We start from the raw sequence: 13,693 nt of genomic DNA, 5'->3' as shown, positions 1-13,693 counted from the left end.
TTCAACAGAAATGTCAACTTCGGCTTGTGGCAACTCAAGATGGAGGTCATTCTGGTTCAAGACGGAGTTGATTTGGTACTACAGGGAGCTGAGAGCATTCCAGATGATATGTCAAAAGAAGAGCTTGCGGGTATGGATAAGAATGCCCGATCGAGCATCATTCTAAATCTCTCTGACGAGATTTTACGGGAGGTAGCTACGGAGACTACGACTAAGAGCATGTGGGACAAGCTTAAAGCCTTGTACATGAAGAGGATAGTGGAGAATCGTCTCTACTTGAAGCAGAGTCTATATATGCTTCGGATGACTGAAGGTACATCTATACTCTCACATCTTGATAAGTTTGAGTTTTTGGTTATGGATTTGGAGAATATAGTTGTAAAAATTGATGATGAGGATAAGGCTTTGTTACTCTTGTGTTCTCTTCCCCAATCTTTTAAGCATTTCCGTGATACTTTGATTTATGGAAAAGAAACAGTTTTGTATCAAGAAATTAAATCTACACTGAAATCTAAGGAGCAAATAGACAGGAATATCACTGGGGAAAGTAGAGAGAATCGGGTTGAAGGTCTGGTTGTTAGGGGGAGAATGAATAAAAGAGAATTTGACAGTAGTAGATCTAAATCTAGATCTAAATCCAAACATAGAAATTTGGAATGCAGATATTATCATAAAATGGGGCACATTAAATCTGATTGCTTTAAATTGAAAAATAAATTAAAGTAAAAGGGAAAACTTGTTGAGAAAACTACTGAGTCCGCTGAAGTTAGTGTAGCAATTGATGAGAATGTTGGAAATATTTTTTCTGCTATTGATGATAGGACGAGGTCTAAAAATGAATGAATTTTAGATTCAGGTTGTTCTTATCACATGTGTCCCAATAGGGATTTGTTTTCCACATATGAATCTTGTAATTGTGGAATTGTTTTGATGGGCAATAATGTCGCATGTGATGTTGTTGGTAGAGGCACAATCCGAATTAAAATGCATGATGGTATTATGAGGATGCTCACTAATGTTAGACATGTTCCTGATTTTAAAAAGAATCTCATCTCTTTAGGCACCCTAGAGGCCCTTGGGTGTAAATACACAACTGAAGGTGGAGTTATGAAAGTTTCTAGAAGTGCCCTTATTGTTATGAAAGCTTGTAGGTCTGGTAGCTTGTATATTCTGCAGGAAACTACTGTCACAGGTTCGGTTGCAGTTTCGTCATCATCATTGTCTGATTCTAACATCACCAAATTATGGCATATGCGTTTGGGTTATATGAGCGAAAAAGGTTTAAGCATATTGAGCAAAAGGGGTCTACTTTGCAGACAGAGTACTGGGCCACTTGACTTTTGTGAACACTGCATTTTTGGAAAGCAGAAAAGAGTCAGCTTCACTTCTCCGGCAATTCACAAAACGAAAGGTACTCTTGACTATATTCATTCAGACCTTTGGGGTCCAGCTCAAGTTCAGTCTAAGGGTGGTGCCAGGTATATGTTAACTTTCATTGATGATTATTCCAGGAAAGTTTGGGTTTATTTTCTGAAGCATAAAAATGATGTTTTTCTAACATTTAAACAATGGAAGGCTTTGATTGAGAAGCAAACAGGTAAACAGATTAAGCGGCTTCGAACAAATAATGGCATGAAATTTTGTGAATGTGACTTTGAAGAATTCTGCAAAAATGAAGGAATCGTTCGACATTGCACTATTAGGATGACGCCTCAGCAAAATGGTGTGGCCGAATGTATGAACAGAACACTCTTGGAGAGAGCGAGGTGTATGATCTCAAATGCAGGGTTGACAAAGGATTTTTGGGCAGAGGCGATTAATATGACCTGTTACGTTGTCAACCGCGCTCCTTCTGCAGCACTTAATTTTAAAACTCCGGAGGAAGTTTGGTCAGGTACTCTTGCTGATTATTCAGATTTAAAAATTTTTGGGTGTCCAGCATACATGCATGTAAATGAAGGAAAATTAGAGCCTCGAGCTAAAAAAATACATTTTCCTTGGGTATGCTTCTGGGGTGAAAGGATACATATTATGGTGTTCTGATCCTAAATCTCCAAAATTTATAATCAGTAGAGATGTTACTTTTGATGAATTATTTATGTTATCTTCCAAAGAGGATTCTACTAGTTGTACAAATGATAGTGCGCAGAAGCAGGTGGAGCTTGAGATTGGTAGTTCAGATTATTTTAAGTCGAACTCTTCTACTCAAAGAATGCCAGTAGGTGGTCCCGAGTCTACTGACGCAGATGATCCAGAGGAAGAGCAATATTCCATAGCCAAGGATAGACCACGGAGAAATATTCGACCACCACAAAGATATGCAAATTTGGTTGCATATGCTTTGTCTGTTGCAGAAGAAACAAGTGGAGTTGGTGAGCCTACTACCTACTCAGATGTAGTTTCTTATGATAATTCCACTAAGTGGTTGATTGCGATGAATGAAGAAATTGAGTCTCTCCATCGGAATAGAACTTGGGATCTTGTGAAGCCGCCTTCGGGTAAGAAAATTGTTGGATGCAAATGGGATACTATTGCTGAGGGAAAGGTCCTTGTTCAGAAAATTCATACGAAGGACAATCCAGTTGATATGCTTATGAAACCTCTTCCGATTTACAAGTTCAAGCAGTGCTTGGACTTGGTTGGTGTTCATTATTGTTGGTGATTGCCCATTGGGGCTTTTATGAAAAAGGTGGAGCAAGTTTTGTTGGGACATGCCAAGGTGGATATTTGTTAGTTTGGCAAGTCCCATAGTCCCATATCGGGAAAATCAGACTTGTTGTCTCATCTTGGAACTATAAATAAGGGCCTGGGCTTTGAAGTCAGATGCACCACAAGTACCACAAGTGGCACCACAAGAAAAACCTAAGTGTTTGCTTTGGTTTAAGTCCATACTCAGTTAAATAGTTTGGACTTATAGTTTGGTTTTTCTTGTTTAGTATTTTCGGGTGTTGTATGGCCTAGGAACATCTTCCTAAGGCATTTGTAATTGTCCCTCTTTTGCAGTAGTAATTTGCTCCTCTTTCGTCCGTGGATGTAGGTCAAAGTCAATTGATCGAACCACGTATATCTAGTGTTCTGGTGTTCTTGTCTCGTTTTTATTCTTTCCGTTTTATTGTCTTGTTGGGTTCCCAAAATTACCTTGTGGTAAATTTCCTGGGGCTAGCTCTAACAATATATACCCATTTGGTCCAACACTAATCCAGCCAAACATTCATCAATTTTATTTAATCAAATGCACTCCCGACGTGAACCGTAGAGGCAACTAACAAAATATTGATTGGGGGACCTCTGTATTATGTAAGAGGAAGTGACTACATCCTGAGGTGGATGTCAAACGTCATCCTCAAACACTTTTTTAATCTGCATTGTATACGACGAGAAGAGAATAAAAACATGTAGGTCCCTTTGTCGTGCTTTAGAAACCAGATACGTTGTAGGAGTCGCACGGAGAATCACCACATAAGGGTATGCTCCTCGCGAATTCAATGTGCCAGAAGGCCTCACAAAGAGAATTAGTTCATGCGCAAGGGCATCACCAACATGAGGGTATGCTCCTCGCGAATTCTATGTTAGAGGAGGACTCACACAGAGAAATAGTTCATGCGCGGGGGGAATCACCAACACGAGGGTATGCTCCTCGCGAATTCTACGTGTGAGGAGGACTCGCACAGAGAAATAGTTCATGCGCGAGGAGCATACCCTTGTGGTGATTCCCCTCGCCCATATCCAAACCGACACTAATAATGATCGACAAATGTTAGTTTGACAAGTTCTATAGTCTCACATCGGAAAAATCAGACTTATTATCTCTTATTGGAACTATAAATAAGGGCATGAGCTTTGAAGTCAGACGCACCACAAGAAGCACCACAAGAAAAACCTAAGTGTTTACTTTGGGTTTAAGTCCACACTCAGTTAAATAGTTTGGGCTTATAGTTTGGATTTTTTCTTGTTTAGTATTTTTGGGTTAATGACAATAACAAAGATTGTTGTCGAGAAATTCGACAGAAATGTCAACTTCGGCATGTGGCAACTCAAGATGGAGGCCATTCTGGTTCAAGACGGAGTTGATTTGACACTACAGGGAGCTATCCAACATTATTCTAAATCTCTCTGACGAGGTTTTACGGGAGGTAGCTACGGAGACTATGACTAAGAGCATGTGGGACAAGCTTAAAGCCTTGTATATGAAGAGGACAATAGAGAATCGTCTCTACTTAAAGCAGAGTTTGTATATGCTTCGGATGACTGAAGGTACATCTATACTCTCACATCTTGATAAGTTTGATTCATTGGTTATGGATTTGGAGAATATAGATGCAAAAATTGATGATGAGGATAAGACCCTATTACTTTTGTGTTCTCTTCCCCAATCTTTTAAGCATTTCTGTGATACTATGATTTATGGAAAAGAAACAATTTCGTATCAAGAAATTAAATCTGCACTAAAATCTAAGGAGCAGATAGACAGAGATGTCACTGGGGAAAGTAGGGGGAATTAGGCTGAGGGTCTAGTTGTCAGGGGTAGAATGGATAAAAGAGAATTTGACAATAGTAGATCTAAATCCAGACATAGAAATTTGGAGTGCAGATATTGTCATAAAATGAGGCACATTAAGGCCAATTGCTTTAAATTAAAAAATAAATTAAAGCAAAAGGAAAAAATTATTGAGAAAACTACTGAATCCGCTGAAGCTAGTGTAGCAACTAATGAGAATGTTGGAAATATTTTCTCTGCTACTGATGACAGGACGAGGTCTAAAAATGAATGCATTTTAGATTCAGGTTGTTCTTATCACATATGTCCTAATAGAGATTTGTTTTCCATATATGAATCTTGCAATTGTGGAATTGTTTTGATGGGCAATAATGCAGCATGTGATGTTGTTGGTAGAGGAATAATCCGAATTAAAATGCATGATAGTATTGTGAAGACGCTCACTAATGTTAGGCATGTTCCTGATTTAAAAAAGAATCTCATTTTTTTAGGCACCCTAGAGGCCCTTGGGTATAAATACACAACTAAAGGTGGAGTTATGAAAGTTTCTAGAAGTACCCTTATTGTTATGAAAGCTTGCAGGTATGGTAGCTTGTATATTTTGCAAGGAACTACTGTCACAGGCTCAATTGTAGTCTCATCATCATCATTGTCTGATTCTGACATCACCAAATTATGGCATATGCGTTTGGGTCATATGAGCGAACAAGGTTTGAGCATATTGAGCAAAAGGGGTCTACTTTGCGGACAAAGTACTGAGCCATTGGATTCTTATAAACATTGCATTTTTGGAAAGCAGAAAAGAGTCAGTTTCAATTCTCCGACAGTTCACAAAACGAAAAGTACTCTTGACTATATTCATTTAGACCTTTGGGGTCCAACTCATGTTCAGTCTAAGGGTGGTGCTAGGTATATATTGACTTTCATTAACGATTATTCCAAGAAAGTTTGGGTTTATTTTTTGAAGCATAAAAATGATGTTTTTTCTAACCTTTAAACAATGGAAGGCTTTGATTGAGAAGCAAACAGGTAAACATATTAAGTGACTTTGAATAGATAATGGCATGGAATTTTGTGAAGGTGACTTTGATGAATTCTGCAAAAATGAAGGAATTGTTCGGCATCGCACTGTTAGGATGACGCCTCAACAAAATGGTGTGGCCGAACGTATGAACATAACACTCTTGGAGAGAGCAAGGTGTATGATATCAAATGCAGGGTTGACAAAGGACTTTTGGGCAGAGGCAATTAATATGGCCTATTACGTTGTCAATCGTGCTCCTTCTGCAGCACTTAACTTTAAAACTCCAGATGAAGTTTGGTCAGGTACTCTTGCTGATTACTCTGATTTAAAAATTTTTGGGTGTCCAGCATACATGCATGTAAATGAAGGAAAATTAGAGTCTCGAGCTAAAAAATGCATTTTCCTTGGGTATGCTTCTGGGGTGAAAGGATACAGATTATGATGTTCTGATCCCAAATCCTCAAAATTTGTAATAAGTAGAGATGTTACTTTTGATAGTACACAGAAACAGGCGAAGCTTGAGATTGATAGTTCAAATTCTTTTAAGTCGAACTCTTCTACTCAAAGAATGCCAGTAGATGGTCCCGAATCTACTAATGCAGAGGATCAAGAGGAAGAGCAATATTCCATAGCTAAGGATAGACCACGAAGAAATATTCGACCACCATATGCAAATTTGGTTGCATATGCTTTGTCTGTTGTAGAAGAAACAAGTGAAGTTGGTGAACCTACTTCCTACTCAGATGTAGTTTCTTGTGATAATTCCGCTAAGTGGTTGATCGCGATGAATGAAGAAATTGAATCTCTCCATCAGAATAGAATTTGGGATCTTGTAAAGCCGCCTTCGGGTAAGAAAATTGTTGGATGCAAATGGGATACCATTGCTGAGGGAAAAGTCTTTGTTCAAAAAATTCATACGAAGGACAATCAAGCTGATATGCTTACGAAGCCTCTTCCGGTTTACAAGTTTAAGCAGTGCTTGGACTTGGTTGGTATTCATTATTGGTGATTGCCCGTTGGGGCTTTTATGAAGAAGGTGGAACAAGTTTTGTTGGGACATGCCAAGATGGAGATTTGTTAGTTTGGCAAGTCCCATAGTCCCACATCGGGAAAATCAAGCTTGTTATCTCCTATTGGAACTATAAATAAGGGCCTGGCTTTAAAGTCAGATGCACCACAAGAAGCACCACAAGAAAAACCTAAGTGTTTGTTTTGGGTTTAAGTCCACACTTAGTTAAATAGTTTGAGTTTTTTCTTGTTTAGTATTTTCGGATGTTTTATGACCTAGGAACATCTTCCTAAGGCATTTGTAATAGTCCCATTTTTATAGTAGTGATTTGCTCCTCTTTCGTCCGTGGATATAGATCAAGGTTAATTGACCGAACTACGTAAATTCGATGTTTTTGTCGCTTTTATCTTTTCGTTTTATTGTCTTTTGGGTTGCCACGAGACTTCCTCTATTCCGTTTATTCTTCGAGTTAGGAGAAGCAAAATAAACCTAATGGATAAGAAATCTGATAAGCTGTAGGAGCAATATCGCGTGGATTCATTTCTTTTCCAAAAACTAACTAGTAACGAGAAACAAGAAGAAGCTCCGAATGGAAATATACTATTCATTTTGCAGAAACGTCCCACAGGCGTACTTGTCAACGTCGGCAGGGCACTCCGGCATGAGCAAGGAGCAGTCGTTGCCGCCGTAGCACGTGTTGCACTCACACCCAGGAAGCCCCTTGCCGACGGTAACGGCGTCCAAGAAGGTGCGACCGTGGCCGAAGCAGTCGATGGCGGCGATGGCCTCGGCCTCAGCGGCGACGGCGCTGGTCCAGCGGAGTTGTGAGTACTGGCAGAAGATGATGGAGAGGTAGCTTAACAAGAAGTGGTTGAGGAAGAGGGACGAAAGGAGCAGCAGTAGCGGGAGGTTCATCCCGAACGGCAGCCTTTGTCCCTTTCTTGGTTCCATCAAGTGTATCTTTCGCCGAAAGCGATAGGAGTGAGGGATGTTAGACGAATTGGGAAACGGGAGAGGCACGGCCCCCCCCGGACGACGGGGATGCGTTCGCCCTTCGCTGTGGTGAATAAATGATTAAATATTTTAGATTTTTGTTTTTGTTTTTGTTCTCCCTGTGATTAAATATTCTGGTCAGGTTGATTTTTTGTTTTTCTTTTTTTTATTAATTTCTGTTATTTTTATTTTTATAGAATGGGTGGTACCGAATCACATGACCTTATACGGTCACCCAACGCTATTAGTATATAATAGTATACAAAAGTTAATTCGATGATGTACCAAGTTATAAAAGAACACTGGTTAAAAACAATATAACTCGTGGAGATGGGCCCCAAAAATACAATCAAGAGAGAGGCAGATGCTCTGTCACCACGCATAGTTTAAACAAGTACAGTGATTTCACAGCTCCAAAGTCAACAGATACAGTTAATGGTCGAGATAAAAAAAGAGAGCGAGAGAGAGAGAGAGAGAGAGAAAAGAGGCGTAAGTAGTGGGCCGACCACACACAGGCTGGCCACAAGGGATGCTTTTCATTGACGAGCACCGGGGTTCCCCTTGCGGATGCGCACCGCACACCGTGCCGCTTTTATTTGTCGGTGAGAAGTCGAAGCGTTCCATCGATGAGGGTCATTTTCTTGGGTTAATTTAGATAATTTTTTACGATAACGATAGTAGCAGAGAGTAATAAAATTTTAGGATAATAAATATAGGCAATATCCTGTTTTTGTTTGCCAGTGAGAAGTTGAAGCGTCGATGGATCGAAAAGGGTCATTTTCTTGGGTTAATTTAGGTAATTTTTAAAGGATAACGATCAGTACTAGTAGGAACTAATAGAATTTTAGGATACTAAATATAATCAATATTCTGTTTTTGTTTGAGAAGTTTAAGCGTTGATGGATCCATGAGGGCTATTTTCTAAGGTTAATTTAGATGAATTTTTAAGGATAACGGCAATAATAGTAACTTATAGAATTTTATTTAATAAATATTGGTAATATCTAATTTATGCCTAAGAAAAGGTTGACATGAGAGTGTTTAATTTGTTACAATTAGTTCATTTGGATTTATGGTATTTTTTATAGCCCATAATATTGTCTTATGGTTTTTAACTCAGCCTACTCAAATTTATAACTCATGAGCATATTCCTTAGACAAAAGTATAAATATTTCAAAGTGCTTTTCTTCGTAACCAAAAAATGTATTAAAGAAGTTAGTTACAAATTATAAAATATTTAATTTTGTAATTCCCTATGCACGAAGGGTTGTTTCATGCACTAATACTTATTTTGGTATTTAGGAGTTAGAAAGAAGTTTAGAAACTAAAGATATTGACAGAAACTCTTTTGGAGTTTTCTCTTAAACACTATATCTCTTGGATGTTTCCTTAAGTGGTGAGTTTTTTATTTTCATGATCCTTGGGGTGGTGAATTTTTTGTATCCCTTTGTGATTTTAAACTTGGTGGTAAGCTTTTTTTTTTTCGATTTATTGAAGTATTATTATGAGTTCGTTCATTTTCTATCTGAAAAACTTATACCCTATATATCAGTTTGGTATCAAAGCTAAATGTTAGAGATCATAACAAGCGGAATGGAAAAGATGTAGTTGGTGAAGATAGTAGTCATAAAGATAATGTTGAGTTATTGAGGCTGTAGCTATGAAGATTGCTAAATAGTCTATAAGAAAAAAATGAAATCATTGAACAACTTCAAAGTATAAACAACTAGCATGAAAATAATGTCCAAGAGTTTACTTCTAATGATAATACACCTCCTCATCCTAGGGAGTCGAGAAGATTTTGAGCAAGGCGTGGAGTCCAAGACGAGTGGCAAAATAAATGTAACCTAAGATTGGATATTTTAGAGTTTGAAGGTAAAATCAATGTTGATGACTTTAAGAGAATACAGCAAAATATGATAATCTCTTGTTAAAAGGAGAACTATAAGAGCAAGCCATTGCAAGATACTTAGGAGGTTTGAAATATGAGATTGCTAAAGTGGTTCAATTGCAACCATATTAGTTTTTAAATGATGTAAGTAAATTAGCTTTAAAAATTGAAAAGCAATAAATTTTTAAAAAGAGTTCTTGGTACGGGTCAAAAGAAAGCTATACGAAAGTAGAAAATTGCAAGTCTACTATCAAAAGCAAGGTGATATCAAAGGTGCAAGACAAGGGTGAAGGATCAGCTAATAGCAAACTATTGGGAAACCTAGGGGCGACATCACATGTGCAATGGAATAACAGAAAACAAAAATCTTAAATTTTTAAAAAAAGTATTCGTCATCGTACGAAGATTGGTGAGCAAAGACATGCAAAACTTAAATCCACATATGAGATAGTGTTTTTACCTAGGGAAATCATATATCCCTGAATTTCTATAGATATGTGAGATTGGATGAAGGAGTTCAAGTACCCTTCTCTCTAGTGGTGATCCACATAGTAGGGTTACGACGACACTCCTCAAATCGCTGCTTAAATCTCTACACTTACTATCTAAGAAGGAGAAGGGGAGAGGAGAATATGAGGTGGCAATTAGGAAGCCCCTATTATGATCGAGCCGGCACTAAGAGGAGGGGTGAATTAATGTAGTGAATAAAAACGTCGGTTTGAAATTTCTTCGTATAATAAAAATCTATGTCAGAAGATAACTTGAAATTGAATGCTTGTTCGTAAGCGTAGTGAAAGCAAAGTAAGGAGGAAGTGAAGCAATTGCAAAGTAAGTAAATGATAAAATGCACACCGATTTATAGTGGTTCGGTCGTCGTGACCTACATCCACTCTCGATTCATCTTCACTCGAGGCCACCGGCTTTCACAATCGATCTTATTTCAATGAGCGAAGATCAACTACCCTTTTACACTCGATTCTCCTTTTGATAGGTTTAGGAGAGAACCTTTACAGCCCCACTTACTCATCTCTTAAGCCATACTAACACTTAGAGCTTGAGAGGAGTTCTCACAAGATTACAAAAGTATTTTTCTACTTTTTTGCTATCAATTCTTATGTTTGTTAACGAGAGATGAGAGGGGTATTTATAGGCCTCAAGTGGATTCAAACTTGGAGCCTAAAAGTGTCTCATCTCTAGTTTTTGGGGTATTGGCAGTACCACCGCCTGTGCTAGGGAGTACCACCGCTTGTGTTGGGCGGTACCACCTATAGCACTGACACTGGGTTGCCTAGACTAGTGGTACCACTACCTGACACAGTTACGGAGATTGTGCCACGACGGTTCCACTTGTTGGGTCACTGTTTAGGCCTTTCATTTGGCCCAACACAACCCAAACTTAGGCCTAATTGACCCCTAATTGAGTTGGCCCAATTTCAACCTAATTATTTGCTAACTACGAATTTTAAGGCATACACTAAGCAAATCAACTCCGGTTAGTCTAGGTTTCTTCCGGTGAACTTCTGATGATCTCTCAGTAATGTTCCAATGGACTCCCAGCGAGCTCTTGGACTTTACGATGATCTTCTTGGTGAGTTCCGATGAGCTTCTTTGGCAAGCTTTTGGACTTCTCAGTCAATTTCGGTAGAACTTCCGACGTACGTCCGGACTTCAGACGTACGTCCGGACTTCAGACGAACTCTCAAACTCCCACCGAAATCTCGTTCTTGACTCTGAGACTTCATTTTATTTTGTGCCTTGATCACTATCATAGTTGATCCTACACACTTAAAACCTACTTTGATCTAGACAATTATTACAAGGCTTGAATCAAATATTGTTCGGCATATCATTGGTTCATCGATGCTTAATCTGATTCTTCGGTGCATCGTCCTCTCTTGCGGCCTATTACCTAATCGGTCAGTTGACCTCCGCAACTCTGATTTCCTTAGTATAATTTCCTCTCTTCTTAGCCTGATGCCCGAACCCATGGCCTTTTGTCGATACGTCAATCGGTCCTTTGGCTCGACGTCTAATCTTCTAACATATTCCACTCTAGCCCAACATAATTCTTCCTACTTTTAATTATCTCTCCCTGATCGAAGCTTCCTATATCACTCAAAGCGCAGATCAGATAAACACTATCAATTGGTTTCATCATCAAAATTCGAGATTCAATAATCTCCCCCTTTTTGATGATGATAACCAATTGATGACAGAGTTAACCTTAACTCCCTCTATCAATATGCAATATTGATAAAACCTTGAATTCAAATTGAATTCAAATCAAAGCACTCATGATTCACATCATATGCAATACATCATATACATCATTATAATAAAATCATGAGTATTGCATGCATCATATGCATGATCATTATCATAAGTATCATAATGGTATCAAAATATCAAAGTATATTACATCCTACCATGTATGATTCAACTCATCATCACATCTTCTCCCCCTTTGTCATCAACAAAAAGGAGAAGTGCATCTAGCAAGTTTTTGAGATATAATTTCAAATTATTGCATTTGTCATCATGCAAGCTAGCAAGTTTTTTGTAAAATTTTTACACCTTTTGATATATATACGATAGCAAGTTTTTTACATCTTCTTGAAACGTGCAAGCTAGTATGTTTGTGATTCTAGCAATTCTTTCTCCATGCAATTTATAAGCTAGCAAATTTAACAAGTGTTACATCATATTAGAATATGCAAGCTAGTAAATTTTATATCGTTTTAGAGCATGCAAACTAGCAAATTTTATACATATGAAAGTTAGCAAAATTTTACATCTTTTGAGATGTGCAAGATAATCTACTTTTGTATATTCTTGAAATATGTAAATTTGCAAACATTGCTTCTCGTGAGATTAGCAAGATAGTACTTCTTGCTTCTCTTTTGAGATGAGCAAGCTAGCAAGTTTTATCTCCCTCTTTATCATTGTCAAAAAGAAGGGAAGAATACAATTTTATAATTCTTTTTCTTTTACATCAATTTTCAAATTATGACAAAGGTAAAGTATCATTCTTAATTCAATATGTTTATGCATCATTATAGTTTCAAATTAAAACATGCACAATTTCAAAACCATACATTTCATCCTTCATGCATGATACCAAAAATAAATCATCACTATGGGTATATCATACATGATACTCAAGCATTAATGATACATCATTTTGGGCATAATATTCATGATGTTAAAACATTAAAATTTGTAAGCATTTATCACTTCATGCATTAAATCAATATTTTGATCATGATACCAAATATTCATCTTATTTAAAACCGAAAAGCAATACAAAATCATGAAGATACACATAATTATTTCTTATAACATACAAGGAATTAATCTTATTTGATGTGCAAGCATTATTACAAAACATGCAATTATCATGATATATATATATATATATAACTAATTATGAAAAGCACTAAGTAATTTCATGGTAAGGAAAAAGAGATTTGATTGAGTCGCTTACCTTGTTGACAAAAGCAGTCAAAGTGTAGTTCGCCGCCTTGCCCTTGTTGGTTTGCTTCTCGTCTTCGGATGAGCTCGATTCATCCCAAGCCACCTTGAATACTTTCTTTTTCTTTAGCAACTTCTTTTTAAGTTCACTTTTATTCTTTAATTCTTGTTTCATGAACTTTTTAAATTTTATAGTGAGAAGTTCAAAGTCATCATCATCATCACTTGAGTTATCGCTCAAGTGGTATTCTATGTTAGGATCGAGAGCACTAAGAGGGGGGGGGGGGGTGAATTAGTGCAGCGGAAATCTTATAGCGATTAAAAACCAAAAGCTGCGTTCGTTCAAAAACTATTATGATGCAAAAGCAAATTCTCAGTTTGTATCTAAGTGCAGTTTGCGTCTAAGCGCAGATTGCGTCTAAGCGCAGTTTTGCGTCTAAGCGCAGTTTACGTCTAAACTCAGATTTACGTTTAAACGCAGTTTTACGTCTAAACGTAGATTTACGTCTAAACGCAGATTTACGTCTAAACGCAGATTTACGTCTAAACGCAGTTTTACATCTAAACGCAGATTTACGTCTAAACTCAGATTTACGTCTTAAACTCAGATTTACGTCTAAATGCAGATTTACGTCTAAACGCAGTTTTACGTCTAGACGCAGATTTACGTCTGAACTTTGAAACTCGTTTGTATACTCGCAGAAGGCAGTATGCAGTTGAAATCAAGACGTAAACGTGAACTGAGATCTGATGATTGAGCGAGGAAAGCCGATTTACGTCTGAATGCAATTTAACGTCTAAATGCT

The 13,693-nt window shown here is 37.7% G+C and overlaps 1 pseudogene; it reads right to left on the bottom strand.

Annotated features, from left to right (window-relative positions):
• Positions 1–7,872, bottom strand: part of LOC135635345 (tryptophan aminotransferase-related protein 4-like) — a 75,849-nt pseudogene extending 67,977 nt beyond the window's left edge.
• Positions 7,873–13,693: the final 5,821 nt, after the last annotated feature.

The sequence above is a fragment of the Musa acuminata genome, chromosome BXJ3-4 (genome assembly GCF_036884655.1).
Source record: "Musa acuminata AAA Group cultivar baxijiao chromosome BXJ3-4, Cavendish_Baxijiao_AAA, whole genome shotgun sequence".
Lineage (NCBI taxonomy): Eukaryota > Viridiplantae > Streptophyta > Magnoliopsida > Zingiberales > Musaceae > Musa > Musa acuminata.
Note: the sequence above shows the minus strand (reverse complement) of the source record. Positions and strands in the feature narration are given on the sequence as shown.